Source organism: Syngnathus typhle, linkage group LG5 (genome assembly GCF_033458585.1).
Source record: "Syngnathus typhle isolate RoL2023-S1 ecotype Sweden linkage group LG5, RoL_Styp_1.0, whole genome shotgun sequence".
NCBI lineage: Eukaryota > Metazoa > Chordata > Actinopteri > Syngnathiformes > Syngnathidae > Syngnathus > Syngnathus typhle.
The window spans coordinates 4,178,204-4,202,529 of record NC_083742.1 but is presented as its reverse complement, the minus strand read 5'-3'; the positions used below and the strand labels follow the sequence as shown (position 1 = coordinate 4,202,529).

General features: G+C 37.4%; 1 protein-coding gene across 1 annotated transcript in view; it reads left to right on the top strand.

Moving 5' to 3' along the window:
• The window catches only part of LOC133154018 (uncharacterized), a 94,518-nt gene that overhangs the window by 4,578 nt on the left and 65,614 nt on the right, over positions 1–24,326 (top strand). The gene's annotated exons all lie outside the window — the stretch shown is intronic.

Genomic DNA, 24,326 nt, shown 5'->3' with positions numbered 1-24,326 from the left:
TTAGTCGATAATCACGCGGTGTGTGGTGTCTTCAGGCTGATCTCGACCAATCGGAAGGGCGTCCGACCTCAAATCGGGGATATTCGACATGTTGGAATCTTCTTTGCCCCTACTTCACATTGTTTGTAGTGACCCCCGAGGACAAACGGGCACGTGGCTAGTTAATAACAATAATCAAAGTCAAAGTCAGCTTTATTGTCAATCTCTCCACATGTCACAACACACAAAGAGACCGAAATTACGTTTTTCTCTATCCCACGGTGACGAGACACATAACACGATAGACATACATGTACGCGACACAACATAAAAACAAGAAGGCAAAAATTCAAACAATCAATAGTAAGAGTGATGAATAAATAATAAACAGATAACACAATAAACTAGAATTTTGCAATTTCTGGAGAAATTGCGTGTGAAGGCGAAATGTATGAATAACTTCTTCGGGGAATGCTGCCGAACGATGTTGAAACGTGTTGAATTACTTGAGAAATGTAGAATATTTGGAGAATTTGTGGTGAATTTCAAAATAAAAGATGTGAAGTTTTTGGTAAGTGGGAAGTTGTGGAATAGGTAGAAAAATGATGAACAGTTGAAAGTTGGAATGGGTTGAATCGGTTGAAAAATGTAGAAATGAGAAGGGAAAAAGGAAATATTGGAGAATTGGGTGTGAATTTCAAAATAAAAGATGTGAAGTTTTTGGTAAGTTGTGGAATAGGTAGAAAAATGATGAACAGTTGAAAGTTGGAATGGGTTGAATCGGTTGAAAAATGTGGAAATGAGAAGGGAACAAGGAAATATTGGAGAATTGGGTGTGAATTTCAAAATAAAAGATGTGAAGTTTTTGGTAAGTGGGAAGTTGTGGAATAGGTAGAAAAATGATGAACAGTTGAAAGTTGGAATGGGTTGAATCGGTTGAAAAATGTAGAAATGAGAAGGGAAAAGGGAATTGGGTGTGAATTTCAAAATAAAAGATGTGAAGTTTTTGGTAAGTGGGAAGTTGTGGAATAGGTAGAAAAATGATGAACAGTTGAAAGTTGGAATGGGTTGAATCGGTTGAAAAATGTAGAAATTAGAGTAGAAAAACGAAATTTTAGAGAATTTTGGTTGAATTTCAAAATAAAAGATGTGAAGTTTTTGGTAAGTGGGACGTTGTGGAATAGGTAGGCAAAAGATGAACAGTTGAAAGTTGGAACGAGTTGAATCGGTTGAAAAATGTAGAAGTTAGAGGTGAAAAACGAAATTTTGTGAAAATTTGTCGGAATTTTTAACGTGAAAACGTGAAATTTTTGAATTTGGGAATTTTGGGAATGTCGAGAATCCCTCCGAATGTGATTAGAATGTGCTGAATGATGTGAATTTCAAATTGGAACGACGTAAATGTGAAATGTCGAATGTGCCATTAAGAATGAATGGGGAAAAATTTGTCGGAATTTGGGGAATTTTGCGGAATCTGAAAATTTTCGGAACGAGAAAAATACAAGCGCTCATGTCGTGAATATTTGGAATACGTGAAAAGTGGAATGGAGTGAATCAGATGAATTTTGTGGAAGAAGAAGCGGGACAAAAAAGTGGCGGGAATAAAATAGAATAATAACTAGAATTTTGCAATTTCTGGAGAAATTGCGTGTGAAGGCGAAATGTATGAATAACTTCTTCGGGGAATGCTGCCGAACGATGTTGAAACGTGTTGAATTACTTGAGAAATGTAGAATATTTGGAGAATTTGTGGCGAATTTCAAAATAAAAGATGTGAAGTTTTTGGTAAGTGGGAAGTTGTGGAATAGGTAGAAAAATGATGAACAGTTAAAAGTTGGAATGGGTTGAATCGGTTGAAAAATGTAGAAATGAGAAGGGAAAAGTGAATTGGGTGTGAATTTCAAAATAAAAGATGTGAAGTTTTTGGTAAATGGGAAGTTGTGGAATAGGTAGAAAAATGATGAACAGTTGAAAGTTGGAATGGGTTGAATCGGTTGAAAAATGTAGAAATGAGAAGGGAAAAAGGAATTGGGTGTGAATTTCAAAATAAAAGATGTGAAGTATTTGGGAAGTTGTGGAATAGGTAGAAAAATGATGAACAGTTGAAAGTTGGAATGGGTTGAATCGGTTGAAAAATGTAGAAATTAGAGTACAAAAACGGAATTTGAGAGAATTTTGGTTGAATTTCAAAATAAAAGATGTGAAGTTTTTGGTAAGTGGGAAGTTGTGGAATAGGTAGAAAAATGATGAACAGTTGAAAGTTGGAATGGGTTGAATCGGTTGAAAAATGTAGAAATGAGAAGGGAAAAGGAAATTGGGTGTGAATTTCAAAATAAAAGATGTGAAGTTTTTGGTAAGTGGGAAGTTGTGGAATAGGTAGAAAAATGATGAACAGTTGAAAGTTGGAATGGGTTGAATCGGTTGAAAAATGTAGAAATGAGAAGGGAAAAGGAATTGGGTGTGAATTTCAAAATAAAAGATGTGAAGCTTTTGGTAAGTGGGAAGTTGTGGAATCGGTAGAAAAATAATGAACAGTTGAAAGTTGGAATGGGTTGAATCGGTTGAAAAATGTAGAAATTAGAGTAGAAAAACGAAATTTTAGAGAATTTTGGTTGAATTTCAAAATAAAAGATGTGAAGTTTTTGGTAAGTGGGACGTTGTGGAATAGGTAGGCAAAAGATGAACAGTTGAAAGTTGGAACGAGTTGAATCGGTTGAAAAATGTAGAAGTTAGAGATGAAAAACGAAATTTTGTGAAAATTTGTCGGAATTTTTAACGTGAAATTTTCGAATTTGGGAATTTTGGGAATGTCGAGAATCCTTCCGAATGTGATTAGAATGTGCTGAATGATGTGAATTTCAAATTGGAACGACGTAAATGTGAAATGTCGAATGTGCCATTAAGAATGAATGGGGAAAAATTTGTCGGAATTTGGGGAATTTTGCGGAATCGGAAAATTTTCGGAATGAGAAAAATACAAGCGCTCGTCGCGTGAATATTTGGAATACGTGAAAAGTGGAATGGAGTGAATCGGATGAATTATGTGGAAGATGAAACGTGTCAAAAAAGTGTGGAGAATAAAATAGAAGAATAATAATAACTAGAATTGCAATTTCGGAAGAAATTGCGTGTGAAGGCGAAGGCAGATGGTAATTTAGAAACGTTAAGCGTTAAAAATGATGAGAGGGAAGAATGAAAAGGGAAAGAAATAATTGTGAAATAAATGGGAAAATGTTACAAATACATGTTACAAAAAGGTACAAATGATAAGCGTTAAAAATGAAATGTTACAAATGTTACAAAAAAGGTACAAATGATAAGCGTTGAAAATGATAAGGGAAAGGATAAAGAGTAAAATAAATAATGACGCCCAACGTGGGAATCGAACTGACGCGGGTTTTGATACCACTCGGGAATGATGCTCGTGTACTGGAATCACTTGTGTTTCCCACGAGCTAATTGAGTCCCTTACTATGCCGTGGTTGAAATTGGTTAATGTAATGAATGTGTTTGTTGAATGCGAATACGTAATTAAAGTGGTGGAAATTGCTTAATGTAATGAATGTTGAATGCGAATGTTAGTTACAAATGATAAGCGTTGAAAATGATAAGCGGGAAGAATAAAGAGTAAAATAAATAATGACGCCCAATGTGGGAATCGAACCCACTACAGGAAACTGGCTCGGGTTGACATTGCCATTAAGAATGAATGGGGAAATAAAAGGCACAAATTTGCTAATTACTTAAAAACGGTAAATGTTATGAACGAGAAAAAAAGTGGCAAGCTTGCCATGAATCTTTGGAACGTGTGAAAGTTTGAACGAGGTGAATCGGTTGAAGCATGTGGGAGTAGTTGGATGTCAAAAAAGTGGGAGGAATAAGTTGTTTAATAAAAATAATAATAAAGTAGAATAACAATGTGTGAAGGCCTTCGCCTTCACACAACTAGAATTTTGCAATTTCTGGAGAAATTGCGTGTGAAGGCGAAATGTATGAATAACTTCTTCGGGGAATGCTGCCGAACGATGTTGAAACGTGTTGAATTACTTGAGAAATGTAGAATATTTGGAGAATTTGTGGCGAATTTCAAAATAAAAGATGTGAAGTTTTTGGTAAGTGGGAAGTTGTGGAATAGGTCGAAAAATGATGAACAGTTGAAAGTTGGAATGGGTTGAATCGGTTGAAAAATGTAGAAATGAGAAGGGAAAAAGGAATTGGGTGTGAATTTCAAAATAAAAGATGTGAAGGTTTTGGGAAGTTGTGGAATAGGTCGAAAAATGATGAACAGTTGAAAGTTGGAATGGGTTGAATCGGTTGAAAAATGTAGAAATGAGAAGGGAAAAGGGAATTGGGTGTGAATTTCAAAATAAAAGATGTGAAGTTTTTGGTAAGTGGGAAGTTGTGGAATAGGTAGAAAAATGATGAACAGTTGAAAGTTGGAATGGGTTGAATCGGTTGAAAAATGTAGAAATGAGAAGGGAAAAGTGAATTGGGTGTGAATTTCAAAATAAAAGATGTGAAGTTTTTGGTAAGTGGGAAGTTGTGGAATAGGTAGAAAAATGATGAACAGTTGAAAGTTGGAATGGGTTGAATCGGTTGAAAAATGTAGAAATGAGAAGGGAAAAGGAAATTGGGTGTGAATTTCAAAATAAAAGATGTGAAGTTTTTGGTAAGTGGGAAGTTGTGGAATAGGTAGAAAAATGATGAACAGTTGAAAGTTGGAATGGGTTGAATCGGTTGAAAAATGTAGAAATGAGAAGGGAAAAAGGAATTGGGTGTGAATTTCAAAATAAAAGATGTGAAGTTTTTGGTAAGTGGGAAGTTGTGGAATAGGTAGAAAAATGATGAACAGTTGAAAGTTGGAATGGGTTGAATCGGTTGAAAAATGTAGAAATGAGAAGGGAAAAGGAATTGGGTGTGAATTTCAAAATAAAAGATTTGAAGCTTTTGGTAAGTGGGAAGTTGTGGAATCAGTAGAAAAATAATGAACAGTTGAAAGTTGGAATGGGTTGAATCGGTTGAAAAATGTAGAAATTAGAGTAGAAAAACGAAATTTTAGAGAATTTTGGTTGAATTTCAAAATAAAAGATGTGAAGTTTTTGGTAAGTGGGACGTTGTGGAATAGGTAGGCAAAAGATGAACAGTTGAAAGTTGGAACGAGTTGAATCGGTTGAAAAATGTAGAAGTTAGAGGTGAAAAACGAAATTTTGTGAAAATTTGTCGGAATTTTTAACGTGAAAACGTGAAATTTTCGAATTTGGGAATTTTGGGAATGTCGAGAATCCTTCCGAATGTGATTAGAATGTGCTGAATGATGTGAATTTCAAATTGGAACGACGTAAATGTGAAATGTCGAATGTGCCATTAAGAATGAATGGGGAAAAATTCGTCGGAATTTTGGGAATTTTGCGGAATCGGAAAATTTTCGGAACGAGAAAAATACAAGCGCTCGTCGCGTGAATATTTGGAATACGTGAAAAGTGGAATGGAGTGAATCGGATGAATTATGTGGAAGATGAAACGTGTCAAAAAAGTGTGGAGAATAAAAGAGAATAATAATAATAATAGAGAATGGTGTAGAATAACATATGTGTGAAGGCCTTCGCCTTCACACAACTAGAATTGCAATTTCGGAAGAAATTGCGTGTGAAGGCGAAGGCAGATCTTAAGTTACAAACGTTAAGCGTTAAAAATGATGAGCGGGAAGAATACAAAGGGAAAATAGATAATTGTGAAATAAATGGGAAAATGTTACAAATACATGTTACAAAAAGGTACAAATGATAAGCGTTAAAAATGAAACGTTACAAATGTTACAAAAAAGGTACAAATGATAAGCGTTGAAAATGATAAGGGGGAAGAATAAAGAGTAAAATAATTTATGACTCCCAATGTGGGAATCGAACCCACTACAGGAAACTGGCTCGGGTTGACATTTCCATTGTGTTTCCGACTGAGCTAATGAGGATCCTTCCTTCTTGCTGGTTGAATTTGGTTAATGTAATGAATGTGTTTGTTGAATGCGAATGCGTAATCAAAGTGGTGGAAATTGCTTAATGTAATTAATGTTGAATGCGAATGACAAAAGTTACAAATGATAACCGTTGAAAATGATAACCGGGAAGGATAAAGAGTAAAATAAACAATGACGCCCAATGTGGGAATCGAACTGACGCGGGTTTTGATACCACTCGGGAATGATGCTCGTGTACTGGAATCACTTGTGTTTCCCACGAGCTAATTGAGTCCCTTACTATGTCGTGGTTGCAATTGGTTAATGTAATGAATATGTTTGTTGAATGCGAATACGTAATCAAAGTGGTGGAAATTGCTTAATGTAATGAATGTTGAATGCGAATGTTAGTTACAAATGATAAGCGTTGAAAATGATAAGCGGGAAGAATAAAGAGTAAAATAATTAATGACGCCCAATGTGGGAATCGAACCCACTACAGGAAACTGGCTCGGGTTGACATTGCCATTAAGAATGAATGGGGAAATAAAAGGCACAAATTTGCTAATTACTTAAAAACGGTAAATGTTATGAACGCGAAAAATACTGGCAAGCGTGCCATGAATTTTTGGAACGTGTGAAAGGTTGAACGAGGTGAATCGGTTGAAGCATGTGGGAGTAGTTAGATGTCAAAAAAGTGGGAGGAATAAGTTGTTTAATAATAAAGTACAATATCAATGTGTGAAGGCCTTCGCCTTCACACAACTAGAATTGCAATTTCGGGAGAAATTGCGTGTGAAGGCGAAGGCAGATGTTAAGTTACAAACGTTAAGCGTTAAAAATGATGAGCGGGAAGAATACAAAGGGAAAATAGATAATTGTGAAATAAATGGGAAAATGTTACAAATACATGTTACAAAAAGGTACAAATGATAAGCGTTAAAAATGAAACGTTACAAATGTTACAAAAAAGGTACAAATGATAAGGGGGAAGAATAAAGAGTAAAATACTTTATGACGCCCAAAGTGGGAATCGAACCCACTACAGGAAACCGGCGCAGGTTGACATTGCCATTGTGTTTCCAACTGAGCTAATCAGGTTCCTACCTCAGTAACTGTTGAATTTGGTTAATGTAATGAATGTGTTTGTTGAATGCGAATGCGTAATCAAAGTGGTGGAAATTGCTTAATGTAATGAATGTTGAATGCGAATGACAAAAGTTACAAATGATAACCGTTGAAAATGATAACCGGGAAGGATAAAGAGTAAAATAAATAATGACGCCCAATGTGGGAATCGAACTGACGCGGGTTTTGATACCACTCGGGAAAGATGCTCGTGTACTGGAATCACTTGTGTTTCCCACGAGCTAATTGAGTCCCTTTCTTTTAGTGGTTGAATTTGGTTAATGTAATGAATGTGTTTGTTGAATGCGAATACGTAATCAAAATGGTGGAAATTGCTTAATGTAATGAATGTTGAATGCGAATGTTAGTTACAAATGATAAGCGTTGAAAATGATAAGCGGGAAGAATAAAGAGTAGAATAATTAATGACGCCCAATGTGGGAATCGAACCCACTACAGGAAACTGGCTCGGGTTGACATTGCCATTAAGAATGAATGGGGAAATAAAAGGCACAAATTTGCTAATTACTTAAAAACGGTAAATGTTATGAACGCGAAAAATACTGGCAAGCGTGCCATGAATTTTTGGAACGTGTGAAAGTTTGAACGAGGTGAATGGGTTGAAGCATGTGGGAGTAGTTAGATGTCAAAAAAGTGGGAGGAATAAGTTGTTTAATAATAAAGTACAATATCAATGTGTGAAGGCCTTCGCCTTCACACAACTAGAATTTGCAATTCCTGAAGGAATTGCGTGTGAAGGTGAAGAAGTTGAATAAATATTTAAGGAATGTTGCAGAATGACGTTGAAACGAGTTGAATCGGTTGAAAAATGTGGAAATGAGAAAGGAAAAAGGAAATGGGTGTGAATTTCAAAATAAAAGATGTGAAGTTTTTGTTAAGTTGTGGAATAGGTAAAGAAATGATGAACAGTTGAAAGTTGGAATGGGTTGAATCGGTTGAAAAATGTAGAAATGAGAAGGGAAAAAGGAATTGGGCGTGAATTTCAAAATAAAAGATGTGAATTTTTTGGTAAGTGGGAAGTTGGGGAATAGGTAGAAAAATGATGAACAGTTGAAAGTTGGAATGGGTTGAATCGGTTGAAAAATGTAGAAATGAGAAGGGAAAAAGGAATTGTGCGTGAATTTCAAAATAAAAGATGTGAATGTTTTGGTAAGTGGGAAGTTGTGGAATAGGTAGAAAAATGATGAACAGTTGAAAGTTGGAATGGGTTGAATCGGTTAAAAAATGTAGAAATGAGAAGGGAAAAAGGAATTGGGTGTGAATTTCAAAATAAAAGATGTGAAGTTTTTGGGAAGTGGGAAGTTGTTGAATAGGTAGAAAAATGATGAACAGTTGAAAGTTGGAATGGGTTGAATCGGTTGAAAAATGTAGAAATGAGAAGGGAAAAAGGAATTGGGTGTGAATTTCAAAATAAAAGATGTGAAGTTTTTGGGAAGTGGGAAGTTGTTGAATAGGTAGAAAAATGATGAACAGTTGAAAGTTGGAATGGGTTGAATCGGTTGAAAAATGTAGAAATTAGAGTAGAAAAAAGGAAATTTTAGAGAATTTTGGTTGAATTTCAAAATAAAAGATGTGAAGTTTTTGGTAAGTGGGAAGTTGTGGAATAGGTAGAGAAAAGATGAACAGTTGAAAGTTGGAATGGGTTGAATCGGTTGAAAAATGTAGAAATGAGAAGGGAAAAGGGAAAAAGGAATTGGGTGTGAATTTCAAAATAAAAGATGAAAACGTGAAAATGTTGAATTTGGCAAGTTTGGGAATGTGCCCAATGTGATTTGAATGTGTTGAATGATGTGAATTTCAAACTGGAACAACGTAAATGTGAAATGTTGAATCTGCCATTAAGAATGAATGGGGCAAAATTCGCCGTAAATTTGTGAATTTTGCGAAAACGGAAAATTTTTGGAAGGAAAAAAAAGTGAGCAGACGTGCCATGAATATTTGGAATAAGTGAAAAGTGGAATGGAGTGAATAGGTTGAAGTATGTGGAAGTAGTTAAGCGTCAAAAAAGTGAGCGGAAGTTGAATAATAATAATAATAATAATAATAATAAAGGACAGGAATAACAATAGTGTGAAGGTCTTCACCTTCACACTAACTAGAATTGCAATTTCGGAAGAAATTGCGTGCGAAGGCGAAGGCAGATGTTAATTTAGAAACGTTAAGCGTTAAAAATGATGAGCGGGAAGAATGAAAAGGGAAAGGAATAATTGTGAAATAAATGGGAAAATGTTACAAATACATGTTACAAAAAAGGTACAAATGATGAGCGTTAAAAATGAAATGTTACAAATACATGTTACAATAATGGTACAAATGATGAGCGTTAAAAATGAAATGTTACAAATACATGTTACAAAAAAGAAACAAATGATAAGCGTTAAAAACTAAGAGAGTAAAATAAATAATGACGCCCAATGTGGGAATCGAACCGGCGCGGGTTTTGATACCACTCGGGAAAGCCACTCGTGTTCTGGAATCACTTGTGTTTCCCACGAGCTAATTGGGTCCCTTCTTTCAAGTGGTTGAATTTGGTTAATGTAATGAATGTGTTTGTTGAATGCGAATGCGTAATCAAAGTGGTGGAAATTGCTTAATGTAATGAATTTTGAATGCAAATGTTAGTTACAAATGACAAGCGTTGAAAATGATAGGCAGGAAGAATAAAGAGTAAAATAAATAATGATGCCCGATGTGGAAATCGAACTGACGCGGGTTTTGATACCACTCGGGAAAGATGCTTGTGTACTGGAATCACTTGTGTTTCCCACGAGCTAATTGTGTCCCTGTCTTCATACTGGTTGAATTTGGTTAATGTAATGAATGTGTTTGTTGAATGCGAATACGTAATCAAAGTGGTGGAAATTGCTTAATGTAATGAATGTTGAATGCGAATGTTAGTTACAAATGATAAGCGTTGAAAATGATAAGCGGGAAGAATAAAGAGTAAAATAAATAATGACGCCCAATGTGGGAATCGAACCCACTACAGGAAACTGGCTCGGGTTGACATTGCCATTAAGAATGAATGGGGAAATAAAAGGCACAAATTTGCTAATTACTTAAAAACGGTAAATGTTATGAACGGGAAAAAAGGCAGCAAGCGTGACATGAATTTTTGGAACGTGTCAAAGTTTGAACGAGGTGAATCGGTTGAAGCATGTGGGAGTAGTTAGATGGCAAAAAAGTGGGAGGAATAAGTTGTTTAATAATAATAATAAAGTAGAATAACAATGTGTGAAGGCCTTCGCCTTCACACAACTAGAATTTTGCAATTTCTGGAGAAATTGCGTGTGAAGGCGAAATGTATGAATAACTTCTTCGGGGAATGCCGCCGAATGATGTTGAAACGTGTTGAATTACTTGAGAAATGTAGAATATTTGGTGAATTTGTGGTGAATTTCAAAATTGAAAGTTTGGAATATTTGGTAAGTGGGAAGTTGTGGAATAGGTAGGCAAAAGATGAACAGTTGAAAGGTGGAATGGGTTGAATCGGTTGAAAAATGTAGAATATAGAGTAGAAAAACGAAATTTTGGATAATATGGTTGAATTTCGAATTTGGAATTTTTGGTAAGTGGGAAGTTGTGGAATAGGTAGGCAAAAGATGTACAGTTGAAAGTTGGAACGGGTTGAATCAGTTAAAAAATGTAGAAGAACTAAACAAAGAAAAACGGCCTCAGGAGGTTCACTTTTGGGGTAAAAATGTTGAAACGGGTTAAATCGGACAAAAAACGAAAAAGTTAGCGCAAATGTAGCTATTTGGGCCATTTAGTGTTGAAATAAGGTCACTTCCGGTTTGATTCGGGTCACTTCCGGTCTAGTTTGGGTCACTTCCGGTTTATTTGGGTCACTTCCGGTTTAAAACAGGTCACTTCCGGTTTAGCTGAGGTCACTTCCGGTTTACTTGGGGTCATTTCCGGTTAAAAAAGGTCACTTCCGGTTCATTTGGGGTCACTTCCGGTTTGATTTGGGGTCACTTCCGGTCTACCAGAGGTCACTTCCGGTCTATTTGGGGTCACTTCCGGTCTATTTGGGGTCACTTCCGGTTTATTTGGGTCACTTCCGGTTTGATTTGGGTCACTTCCGGTTCGTCTGAGGTCACTTCCGGTTTATTAGGGGTCATTTCCGGTCAAAAAAGGTCACTTCCGGTACATTTGGGGTCACTTCCGGTTTGATTTGGGGTCACTTCCGGTTTACCTGAGGTCACTTCCGGTCTATTTGCGGTCACTTTCGGTTTGATTTGGGGCACTTCCGGTTCATTTTGGGTTCATTGGGGGCACTTGAGGGTCAATCCAAGATGGCCGCCACACTGGAATTGGGGGTCAAGGGTTGAATGTGTAAGCGTAGTGGAAGTGGGGGTGAATGGGAGTGAATGTGGGAAGCATAAGGTGAATGCATTTGGAATGGGTTGAATCGGTCGAAAAATGTAGAAATTAGAGTAGAAAAACGAAATTTTAGAGAATTTTGGTTGAATTTCAAATTTGAGAATTTGGAATTTTTGGTAAGTGGGAAGTTGTGGAATAGGTAGGCAAAAGATGAACAGTTGAAAGTTGGAATGGGTTGAATCGGTTGAAAAATGTAGAAATTAGAGTGGAATAACGGAATTAGAGAGAATTTTGGTTGAATTTCAAATTTGAAAATTTGGAATTTTTAGTAAATGGGAAGTTGTGGAATAGGTAGGCAAAAGATGAACAGTTGAAAGTTGGAATGGGTTGAATCGGTTGAAAAATGTAGAAGTTAGAGGTGAAAAACGAAATTTTGTGAAATGTCGAATGTGCCATTAAGAATGGATGGGGAAAAATTTGTCGGAATTTTGGGAATTCTGCGGAATCGGAAAATTTTCGGAATGAGAAAAATACAAGCGCTCATGTCGTGAATATTTGGAATACGTGAAAAGTGGAATGGAGTGAATCGGATGAAAAATGTGGAAGAAGAAGCGGGACAAAAAAGTGGCGGGAATAAAATAGAATAATAATAATAACTAGAATTTTGCAATTTCTGGAGAAATTGCGTGTGAAGGCGAAATGTATGAATAACTTTTTCGGGGAATGCTGCCGAACGATGTTGAAACGTGTTGAATTACTTGAGAAATGTAGAATATTTGGAGAATTTGTGGTGAATTTCAAAATTGAAAGTTTGGAATATTTGGTAAGTGGGAAGTTGTGGAATAGGTAGGCAAAAGATGAACAGTTGAAAGTTGGAATGGGTTGAATCGGTTGAAAAATGTAGAAATTAGAGTAGAAAAACGAAATTTTGGAGAATTTGGTTGAATTTCGAATTTGGAATTTTTGGTAAGTGGGAAGTTGTGGAATAGGTAGGCAAAAGATGTACAGTTGAAAGTTGGAACGGGTTGAATCAGTTAAAAAATGTAGAAGTTAGAGCAAATGTTGAATCCCCATAGAGAATGAATGGGAAAATAAAAAAAAGCAATTGCGCCAAAATCTTTCTAAATTTGGAACAAAACAAAAAAAACGGCCTCAGGAGATTCACTTTTGGGGTAAAAATGTTGAAACGGGTTAAATCAGACAAAAAACGAAAAAGTTAGCGCAAATGTAGCTATTTGGGCCACTCAGTGTTGAAATAAGGTCACTTCCGGTTTGATTCGGGTCACTTCCGGTCTAGTTTGGGTCACTTCCGGTTTATTTGGGTCACTTCCGGTTTAAAACAGGTCACTTCCGGTTTAGCTGAGGTCACTTCCGGTTTATTTGGGGTCACTTCCGGTCTAAAAAGGTCACTTCCGGTTCATTTGGGGTCACTTCCGGTTTGATTTAGGGTCACTTCCGGTTTACCAGAGGTCACTTCCGGTCTATTTGGGGTCACTTCCGGTTTATTTGGGTCACTTCCGGTTTAATTTGGGTCACTTCCGGTTCGTCTGAGGTCACTTCCTGTTTATTAGGGGTCATTTCCGGTCTAAAAAGGTCACTTCCGGTACGTTTGGGGTCACTTCCGGTTTGATTTGGGGTCACTTCCGGTTTACCTGAGGTCACTTCCGGTCTATTTGGGGTCACTTTCGGTTTGATTTGGGGCACTTCCGGTTTAATTTGGGTCACTTCCGGTTCATCTGAGGTCACTTCCGGTTTATTAAGGGTCATTTCCGGTCTAAAAAGGTAACTTCCGGTACATTTGGGGTCACTTCCGGTTTGATTTGGGGTCACTTCCGGTTTACCTGAGGTCACTTCCGGTCTATTTGGGGTCACTTTCGGTTTGATTTGGGGCACTTCCGGTTCATTTTGGGTTCATTGGGGGCACTTGAGGGTCAATCCAAGATGGCCGCCACACTGGAATTGGGGGTCAAGGGTTGAATGTGTAAGCGTAGTGGAAGTGGGGGTGAATGGGAGTGAATGTGGGAAGCATAAGGTCAATGCATTTGGAATGGGTTGAATCGGTCGAAAAATGTAGAAATTAGAGTAGAAAAACGAAATTTTAGAGAATTTTGGTTGAATTTCAAATTTGAGAATTTGGAATTTTTGGTAAGTGGGAAGTTGTGGAATAGGTAGGCAAAAGATGAACAGTTGAAAGTTGGAACGGGTTGAATCGGTTGAAAAATGTAGAAATTAGAGTGGAATAACGGAATTTGAGAGAATTTTGGTTGAATTTCAAATTTGAAAATTTGGAATTTTTGGTAAGTGAGAAGTTGTGGAATAGGTAGGCAAAAGATGAACAGTTGAAAGTTGGAATGGGTTGAATCGGTTGAAAAATGTAGAAGTTAGAGGTGAAACACGAAATTTTGTGAAATGTCGAATGTGCCATTAAGAATGGATGGGGAAAAATTTGTCGGAATTTTGGGAAATTTGCGGAATCGGAAAATTTTCAGAATGAGAAAAATACAAGCGCTCATGTCGTGAATATTTGGAATACGTGAAAAGTGGAATGGAGTGAATCGGATGAATTATGCGGAAGATGAAACTGGACAAAAAAGTGTGGAGAATAAAAGAGAATAATAATAATAATAATAGAGAATGGTGTAGAATAACATATGTGTGAAGGCCTTCGCCTTCACACAATAATAATAAAGTAAATGGAGTAGAATAACATATGTGTGAAGGCCTTCGCCTTCACACAACTAGAATTTTGCAATTTCTGGAGAAATTGCGTGTGAAGGCGAAATGTATGAATAACTTTTTCGGGGAATGCTGCCGAACGATGTTGAAACGTGTTGAATTACTTGAGAAATGTAGAATATTTGGAGAATTTGTGGTGAATTTCAAAATTGAAAGTTTGGAATATTTGGTAAGTGGGAAGTTGTGGAATAGGTAGGCAAAAGATGAACAGTTGAAAGTTGGAATGGGTTGAATCGGTAGAAAAATTTAGAAGTTAGAGTAGAAAAACGAAATTTTGGAGAATTTGGTTGAATTTTAAATTTGGAATTTTTGGTAAGTGGGAAGTTGTGGAATAGGTAGGCAAAAGATGAACAGTTGAAAGTTGGAACGGGTTGAATCAGTTAAAAAATGTAGAAGTTAGAGCAAATGTTGAATCCCCATAGAGAATGAATGGGAAAATAAAAAAAAGCAATTGCGCCAAAATCTTTCTAGATTTGGAACAAAACCAAAAAAAACGGCCTCAGGAGGTTCACTTTTGGGGTAAAAATGTTGAAACGGGTTATATCGGACAAAAAACGAAGACGTAAGCGCAAATGTAGCTATTTGGGGCACTTAGTGTTGAAATAAGGTCACTTCCGGCTTGATTCGGGTCATTTCCGGTCTAATTTGGGTCACTTCCGGTTTATTTGGGTCACTTCCGGTTTAAAACAGGTCACTTCCGGTTTAGCTGAGGTCACTTCCGGTTTATTTGGGGTCATTTCCGGTCTAAAAAGGTCACTTCCGGTTCATTTTGGGTCACTTCCGGTTTGATTTGGGGTCACTTCCGGTTTACCAGAGGTCACTTCCGGTCTATTAGGGGTCACTTCCGGTTTGATTTGGGGCACTTCCGGTTTATTTGGGTCACTTCCGGTTCGTCTGAGGTCACTTCCGGTTTATTAGGGGTCATTTCCGGTCTAAAAAGGTCACTTCCGGTACATTTGGGGTCACTTCCGGTTTGATTTGGGGTCACTTCCGGTTTACCTGAGGTCACTTCCGGTCTATTTGGGGTCACTTCCGGTTTAATTTGGGTCACTTCCGGTTCGTCTGAGGTCACTTCCGGTTTATTAGGGGTCATTTCCGGTCTAAAAAGGTCACTTCCGGTACATTTGGGGTCACTTCCGGTTTGATTTGGGGTCACTTCCGGTTTACCTGAGGTCACTTCCGGTCTATTTGGGGTCACTTTCGGTTTGATTTGGGCCACTTCCGGTTCATTCTGGGTTCATTGGTGGCACTTCAGGGTCATCCAAGATGGCCGCCACACTGGAATTGGGGGTCAAGGGTTGAATTGTGTAAGCATAGTGGAAGTGGGGGTGAATGGGAGTGAATGTGGGAAGAATAAGGTGAATTAAGTGAATAAATTTGGAATGGGTTGAATCTGTTGAAAAATGTAGAAATGAGAAGGGAAAAAGGAATTGGGTGTGAATTTCAAAATAAAAGATGTGAAGTTTTTGGTAAGTGGGAAGTTGTGGAATAGGTAGAAAAATGATGAACAGTTGAAAGTTGGAATGGGTTGAATCGGTTGAAAAATGTAGAAATGAGAAGGAGAAACGGAAATATTGGAGAATTGGGTGTGAATTTCAAAATAAAAGATGTGAAGTTTTTGGTAAGTGGGAAGTTGTGGAATAGGTAGAAAAATGATGAACAGTTGAAAGTTGGAATGGGTTGAATCGGTTGAAAAATGTAGAAATGAGAAGGGAAAAGGAATTGGGTGTGAATTTCAAAATAAAAGATGTGAAGCTTTTGGTAAGTGGGAAGTTGTGGAATCAGTAGAAAAATAATGAACAGTTGAAAGTTGGAATGGGTTGAATCGGTTGAAAAATGTAGAAATTAGAGTAGAAAAACGAAATTTTAGAGAATTTTGGTTGAATTTCAAAATAAAAGATGTGAAGTTTTTGGTAAGTGGGACGTTGTGGAATAGGTAGGCAAAAGATGAACAGTTGAAAGTTGGAACGAGTTGAATCGGTTGAAAAATGTAGAAGTTAGAGGTGAAAAACGAAATTTTGTGAAAATTTGTCGGAATTTTTAACGTGAAAACGTGAAATTTTCGAATTTGGGAATTTTGGGAATGTCGAGAATCCTTCCGAATGTGATTAGAATGTGCTGAATGATGTGAATTTCAAATTGGAACGACGTAAATGTGAAATGTCGAATGTGCCATTAAGAATGAATGGGGAAAAATTTGTCGGAATTTTGGGAATTTTGCGGAATCGGAAAATTTTCGGAACGAGCAAAATACAAGCGCTCGTCGCGTGAATATTTGGAATACGTGAAAAGTGGAATGGAGTGAATCGGATGAATTATGTGGAAGATGAAACGTGTCAAAAAAGTGTGGAGAAACGTAGAGAATAATAATAATAATAATAATAGAGAATGGTGTAGAATAACATATGTGTGAAGGCCTTCGCCTTCACACAATAACTAGAATTTTGCAATTTCTGGAGAAATTGCGTGTGAAGGCGAAATGTATGAATAACTTTTTCGGGGAATGCTGCCGAACGATGTTGAAACGTGTTGAATTACTTGAGAAATGTAGAATATTTGGAGAATTTGTGGTGAATTTCAAAATTGAAAGTTTGGAATATTTGGTAAGTGGGAAGTTGTGGAACAGGTAGGCAAAAGATGAACAGTTGAAAGTTGGAATGGGTTGAGTCGGTAGAAAAATGTAGAAGTTAGAGTAGAAAAACGAAATTTTGGAGAATTTGGTTGTATTTTAAATTTGGAATTGTTGGTAAGTGGGAAGTTGTGGAATAGGTAGGCAAAAGATGAACAGTTGAAAGTTGGAACGGGTTGAATCAGTTAAAAAATGTAGAAGTTAGAGCAAATGTTGAATCCCCATAGAGAATGAATGGGAAAATAAAAAAAAGCAATTGCGCTAAAATCTTTCTAAATTTGGAACAAAACAAAAAAAAACGGCCTCAGGAGGTTCACTTTTGGGGTAAAAATGTTGAAACGGGTTGAATCGGACAAAAAACGAAGACGTTAGCGCAAATGTAGCTATTTGGGGCACTTAGTGTTGAAATAAGGTCACTTCCGGCTTGATTCGGGTCATTTCCGGTCTAATTTGGGTCACATCCGGTTTATTTGGGTCACTTCCGGTTTAAAACAGGTCACTTCCGGTTTAGCGGAGGTCACTTCCGGTTTATTTGGGGTCATTTCCGGTCTAAAAAGGTCACTTCCGGTTCATTTGGGGTCACTTCCGGTTTGATTTTGGGTCACTTCCGGTTTACCAGAGGTCACTTCCGGTCTATTTGGGGTCACTTCCGGTCTATTTGGGGTCACTTCCGGTTTATTTGGGTCACTTCCGGTTTAGCTGAGGTCACTTCCGGTTTATTTGGGGTCATTTCCGGTCTAAAAAGGTAACTTCCGGTTCATTTTGGGTCACTTCCGGTTTGATTTAGGGTCACTTCCGGTTTACCAGAGGTCACTTCCGGTCTATTTGGGGTCACTTCCGGTCTATTTGGGGTCACTTCTGGTTTATTTTGGTCACTTCCGGTTTATTTTTGGGTCACTTCTGGTTCGTCTGAGGTCACTTCCGGTTTATTAGGGGTCATTTCCGGTCTAAAAAGATAACTTCCGGTTCATTTTGGGTCACTTCCGGTTTGATTTGGGGTCACTTCCGGTTTACCAGAGGTCACTTCCGGTCTATTTGGGGTCACTTCCGGTCTATTTGGGGTCACTTCCGGTTTATTTGGGTCACTTCCGGTTTAATTTGGGTCACTTCCGGTTCGTCTGAGGTCACTTCCGGTTTATTAGGGGTCATTTCCGGTCTAAAAAGGTCACTTCCGGTACATTTGGGGTCACTTCCGGTTTGATTTGGGGTCACTTCCGGTTTACCTGAGGTCACTTCCGGTCTATTTGGGGTCACTTTCGGTTTGATCTGGGGCACTTCCGGTTCATTTTGGGTTCATTGGGGGCACTTGAGGGTCAATCCAAGATGGCCGCCACACTGGAATTGGGGGTCAAGGGTTGAATGTGTAGGCGTAGTGGAAGTGGGGGTGAATGGGAGTGAATGTGGGAAGCATAAGGTGAATGCATTTGGAATGGGTTGAATCGGTTGAAAAATGTAGAAATTAGAGTGGAATAACGGAATTTGAGAGAATTTTGGTTGAATTTCAAATTTGAGAATTTGGAATTTTTGGTAAGTGGGAAGTTGTGGAATAGGTAGGCAAAAGATGAACAGTTGAAAGTTGGAATGGGTTGAATCGGTTGAAAAATGTAGAAGTTAGAGGTGAAACACAAAATTTTGTGAAATGTGGAATGTGCCATTAAGAATGGATAGGGAAAAATTTGTCGGAATTTTGGGAATCTTGCGGAATCGGAAAATTTTCGGAATGAGAAAAATACAAGCGCTCATGTCGTGAATATTTGGAATACGTGAAAAGTGGAATGGAGTGAATCGGATGAATTTTGTGGAAGAAGAAGCGGGACAAAAAAGTGGCGGGAATAAAATAGAATAATAATAATAACTAGAATTTTGCAATTTCTGGAGAAATTGCGTGTGAAGGCGAAATGTATGAATAACTTTTTCGGGGAATGCTGCCGAATGATGTTGAAACGTGTTGAATTACTTGAGAAATGTAGAATATTTGGAGAATTTGTGGTGAATTTCAAAATTGAAAGTTTGGAATATTTGGTAAGTGGGAAGTTGTGGAATAGGTAGGCAAAAGATGAACAGTTGAAAGTTGGAATGGGTTGAATCGGTTGAAAAATGTAGAAATTAGAGTAGAAAAACGAAATTTTGGAGAATTTGGTTGAATTTCGAATTTGGAATTTTTGGTAAGTGGGAAGTTGTGGAATAGGTAGGCAAAAGATGTACAGTTGAAAGTTGGAACGGGTTGAATCAGTTAAAAAATGTAGAAGTTAGAGCAAATGTTGAATCCCCATAGAGAATGAATGGGAAAATAAAAAAAAGCAATTGCGCCAAAATCTTTCTAAATTTGGAACAAAACAAAAAAAACGGCCTCAGGAGATTCACTTTTGGGGTAAAAATGTTGAAACGGGTTAAATCAGACAAAAAACGAAAAAGTTAGCGCAAATGTAGCTATTTGGGCCACTCAGTGTTGAAATAAGGTCACTTCCGGTTTGATTCGGGTCACTTCCGGTCTATTTGGGGTCACTTCCGGTTTATTTGGGTCACTTCCGGTTTAATTTGGGTCACTTCCGGTTCGTCTGAGGTCACTTCCGGTTTATTAGGGGTCACTTCCGGTCTAAAAAGGTCACTTCCGGTTCATTTGGGGTCACTTCCGGTTTGATTTAGGGTCACTTCCGGTTTACCAGAGGTCACTTCCGGTCTATTTGGGGTCACTTCCGGTTTATTTGGGTCACTTCCGGTTTAATTTGGGTCACTTCCGGTTCGTCTGAGGTCACTTCCTGTTTATTAGGGGTCATTTCCGGTCTAAAAAGGTCACTTCCGGTACGTTTGGGGTCACTTCCGGTTTGATTTGGGGTCACTTCCGGTTTACCTGAGGTCACTTCCGGTCTATTTGGGGTCACTTTCGGTTTGATTTGGGGCACTTCCGGTTCATTTTGGGTTCATTGGGGGCACTTGAGGGTCAATCCAAGATGGCCGCCACACTGGAATTGGGGGTCAAGGGTTGAATGTGTAAGCGTAGTGGAAGTGGGGGTGAATGGGAGTGAATGTGGGAAGCATAAGGTGAATGCATTTGGAATGGGTTGAATCGGTCGAAAAATGTAGAAATTAGAGTAGAAAAACGAAATTTTAGAGAATTTTGGTTGAATTTCAAATTTGAGAATTTGGAATTTTTGGTAAGTGGGAAGTTGTGGAATAGGTAGGCAAAAGATGAACAGTTGAAAGTTGGAATGGGTTGAATCGGTTGAAAAATGTAGAAATTAGAGTGGAATAACGGAATTAGAGAGAATTTTGGTTGAATTTCAAATTTGAAAATTTGGAATTTTTAGTAAATGGGAAGTTGTGGAATAGGTAGGCAAAAGATGAACAGTTGGAATGGGTTGAATCGGTTGAAAAATGTAGAAGTTAGAGGTGAAAAACGAAATTTTGTGAAATGTCGAATGTGCCATTAAGAATGGATGGGGAAAAATTTGTCGGAATTTTGGGAATTTTGCGGAATCGGAAAATTTTCGGAATGAGAAAAATACAAGCGCTCATGTCGTGAATATTTGGAATACGTGAAAAGTGGAATGGAGTGAATCGGATGAATTATGTGAAAGATGAAACGGGACAAAAAAGTGGCGGGAATAAAATAGAATAATAACTAGAATTTTGCAATTTCTGGAGAAATTGCGTGTGAAGGCGAAATGTATGAATAACTTTTTCGGGGAATGCTGCCGAACGATTTTGAAACGTGTTGAATTACTTGAGAAATGTAGAATATTTGGAGAATTTGTGGTGAATTTCAAAATTGAAAGTTTGGAATATTTGGTAAGTGGGAAGTTGTGGAATAGGTAGGCAAAAGATGAACAGTTGAAAGTTGGAATGGGTTGAATCAGTTGAAAAATGTAGAAATTAGAGTAGAAAAACGAAATTTTGGAGAATTTGGTTGAATTTGGAATTTTTGGTAAGTGGGAAGTTGTGGAATAGGTAGGCAAAAAGTGTACAGTTGAAAGTTGGAATGGGTTGAATCAGTTAAAAAATGTAGAAGTTAGAGCAAATGTTGAATCCCCATAGAGAATGAATGGGAAAATAAAAAAAAGCAATTGCGCCAAAATCTTTCTAAATTTGGAACAAAACAAAAAAAACGGCCTCAAGAGGTTCACTTTTGGGGTAAAAATGTTGAAACGGGTTAAATCGGACAAAAAACGAAAAAGTTAGCGCAAATGTAGCTATTTGGGGCACTTAGTGTTGAAATAAGGTCACTTCCGGTTTGATTCGGGTCATTTCCGGTCTAATTTGGGTCACTTCCGGTTTATTTGGGTCACTTCCGGTTTAATTTGGGTCACTTCCGGTTCATCTGAGGTCACTTCCGGTTTATTAGGGGTCATTTCCGGTCTAAAAAGGTCACTTCCGGTACATTTGGGGTCACTTCCGGTTTGCCTGAGGTCACTTCCGGTCTATTTGGGGTCACTTCCGGTCTATTTGGGGTCACTTCCGGTTTATTTGGGTCACTTCCGGTTTAATTTGGGTCACTTCCGGTTCGTCTGAGGTCACTTCCGGTTTATCAGGGGTCATTTCCGGTCTAAAAAGGTCACTTCCGGTACATTTGGGGTCACTTCCGGTTTGATTTGGGGTCACTTCCGGTTTACCTGAGGTCACTTCCGGTCTATTTGGGGTCACTTTCGGTTTGATTTGGGGCACTTCCGGTTCATTTTGGGTTCATTGGGGGCACTTGAGGGTCATCCAAGATGGCCACCACACTGGAATTGGGGGTCAAGGGTTGAATGTGTAAGCGTAGTGGAAGTGGGGGTGAATGGGAGTGAATGTGGGAAGCATAAGGTGAATAAATTTGGAATGGGTTGAATCGGTCGAAAAATGTAGAAATGAGAGTTGAAAAACTGAATTTTTGAGAATTTGGTTGAATTTCAAATTTGAAAATGTGGAATTTTTGGTAAGTGGGAAGTTGTGGAATAGGTAGGCAAAAGATGAACAGTTGAAAATTGGAATGGGTTGAATCGGTTGAAAAATGTAGAAATGAGAAGGGAAAAAGGAATTGGGTGTAAATTTCAAAATAAAAGATGTGAAGTATTTGGGAAGTTGTGGAATAGGTAGAAAAATGATGAACAGTTGAAAGTTGGAATGGGTTGAATCGGTTGAAAAATGTAGAAATTAGAGTACAAAAACGGAATTTGAGAGAATTTTGGTTGAATTTCAAAATAAAATATGTGAAGTTTTTGGTAAGTGGGAAGTTGTGGAATAGGTAGAAAAATGATGAACAGTTGAAAGTTGGAATGGGTTGAATCGGTTGAAAAATGTAGAAATGAGAAGGGAAAAGGAAATTGGGTGTGAATTTCAAAATAAAAGATGTGAAGTTTTTGGTAAGTGGGAAGTTGTGGAATAGGTAGAAAAATGATGAACAGTTGAAAGTTGGAATGGGTTGAATCGGTTGAAAAATGTAGAAATGAGAAGGGAAAAGGAATTGGGTGTGAATTTCAAAATAAAAGATGTGAAGCTTTTGGTAAGTGGGAAGTTGTGGAATCGGTAGAAAAATGATGAACAGTTGAAAGTTGGAATGGGTTGAATCGGTTGAAAAATGTAGAAATTAGAGTAGAAAAACGAAATTTTAGAGAATTTTGGTTGAATTTCAAAATAAAAGATGTGAAGTTTTTGGTAAGTGGGACGTTGTGGAATAGGTAGGCAAAAGATGAACAGTTGAAAGTTGGAACGAGTTGAATCGGTTGAAAAATGTAGAAGTTAGAGGTGAAAAACGAAATTTTGTGAAAATTTGTCGGAATTTTTAACGTGAAAACGAGAAATTTTCGAATTTGGGAATTTTGGGAATGTCGAGAATCCTTCCGAATGTGATTAGAATGTGCTGAATGATGTGAATTTCAAATTGGAACGACGTAAATGTGAAATGTCGAATGTGCCATTAAGAATGAATGGGGAAAAATTTGTCGGAATTTTGGGAATTTTGCGGAATCGGAAAATTTTCGGAACGAGAAAAATATAAGCGCTCATGTCGTGAATATTTGGAATACGTGAAAAGTGGAATGGAGTGAATCGGATGAATTATGTGGAAGATGAAACGTGTCAAAAAAGTGTGGAGAATAAAATAGAAGAATAATAATAACTAGAATTTTGCAATTTCTGGAGAAATTGCGTGTGAAGGCGAAATGTATGAATAACTTCTTCGGGGAATGCTGCCGAACGATGTTGAAACGTGTTGAATTACTTGAGAAATGTAGAATATTTGGAGAATTTGTGGTGAATTTCAAAATAAAAGATGTGAAGTTTTTGGTAAGTGGGAAGTTGTGGAATAGGTAGAAAAATGATGAACAGTTGAAAGTTGGAATGGGTTGAATCAGTTGAAAAATGTAGAAATGAGAAGGGAAAAGGGAATTGGGGTTGAATTTCAAAATAAAAGATGTGAAGTTTTTGGTAAGTGGGAAGTTGTGGAATAGGTAGAAAAATGATGAACAGTTGAAAGTTGGAATGGGTTGAATCGGTTGAAAAATGTAGAAATGAGAAGGGAAAAGGGAATTGAGTGTGAATTTCAAAATAAAAGATGTGAATTTTTTGGTAAGTGGGAAGTTGTGGAATAGGTAGAAAAATGATGAACAGTTGAAAGTTGGAATGGGTTGAATCGGTTGAAAAATGTAGAAATGAGAAGGGAAAAGGGAAGTGGGTGTGAATTTCAAAATAAAAGATGTGAAGTTTTTGGTAAGTGGGAAGTTGTGGAATAGGTAGAAAAATGATGAACAGTTGAAAGTTGGAATGGGTTGAATCGGTTGAAAAATGTAGAAGTGAGAAGGGAAAAAGGAATTGGGTGTGAATTTCAAAATAAAAGATGTGAAGTATTTGGGAAGTTGTGGAATAGGTAGAAAAATGATGAACAGTTGAAAGTTGGAATGGGTTGAATCGGTTGAAAAATGTAGAAATTAGAGTACAAAAACGGAATTTGAGAGAATTTTGTTTGAATTTCAAAATAAAAGATGTGAAGTTTTTGGTAAGTGGGAAGTTGTGGAATAGGTAGAAAAATGATGAACAGTTGAAAGTTGGAATGGGTTGAATCGGTTGAAAAATGTAGAAATGAGAAGGGAAAAGGAAATTGGGTGTGAATTTCAAAATAAAAGATGTGAAGTTTTTGGTAAGTGGGAAGTTGTGGAATAGGTAGAAAAATGATGAACAGTTGAAAGTTGGAATGGGTTGAATCGGTTGAAAAATGTAGAAATGAGAAGGGAAAAGGAATTGGGTGTGAATTTCAAAATAAAAGATGTGAAGCTTTTGGTAAGTGGGAAGTTGTGGAATCGGTAGAAAAATAATGAACAGTTGAAAGTTGGAATGGGTTGAATCGGTTGAAAAATGTAGAAATGAGAAGGGAAAAGGAAATTGGGTGTGAATTTCAAAATAAAAGATGTGAAGTTTTTGGTAAGTGGGAAGTTGTGGAATAGGTAGAAAAATGATGAACAGTTGAAAGTTGGAATGGGTTGAATCGGTTGAAAAATGTAGAAATGAGAAGGGAAAAGGAATTGGGTGTGAATTTCAAAATAAAAGATGTGAAGCTTTTGGTAAGTGGGAAGTTGTGGAATCAGT